This window comes from Canis lupus, chromosome 6 (assembly GCF_003254725.2).
Source record: "Canis lupus dingo isolate Sandy chromosome 6, ASM325472v2, whole genome shotgun sequence".
NCBI lineage: Eukaryota > Metazoa > Chordata > Mammalia > Carnivora > Canidae > Canis > Canis lupus.
Genome location: NC_064248.1, coordinates 38,930,903 through 38,931,364, shown reverse-complemented (window position 1 = coordinate 38,931,364; position 462 = coordinate 38,930,903).

Genomic DNA, 462 nt, shown 5'->3' with positions numbered 1-462 from the left:
CCGCACTGCCCTGCGCTCGGCTCTCCACTCCGACCTTCGCCCCGCCCATGCTTGACCCCGCCCTTCGCCGCGCTCTTGCCACGCCCACACGCCGGCCCCGCCTATCCCTGGCTCTGGCTCCGCCCCCGGCCCGCCCACTCCTGGCTCTGGCTCCGCCCCTGCGGTCTCCCTGCGGTCCCGCAGCTGACTGGCAAGCCTCGGGGAGACCAGAGAACGAGGGGTCCTCCGCGCAGAGCGCATCGCCCCAGACCTGCGGCGAGCTGGGCTGGGATCGGTGAGGTGCGCGGCGGAGCTCCCGGGCCGGGTCTGCCCGCAACTCCGGGAGGGGAGCCCCGCTCTTAGTGCCGTTGGGAAACCCTTGTGTCCTAAGGACTTGCACACTGATTTGTGTTGCTAGAGCACTGATGGGGGCAGGTGACCCAAGATCCAACAGCTGGATCCGTTAGCTTTGTCCCAGACTGC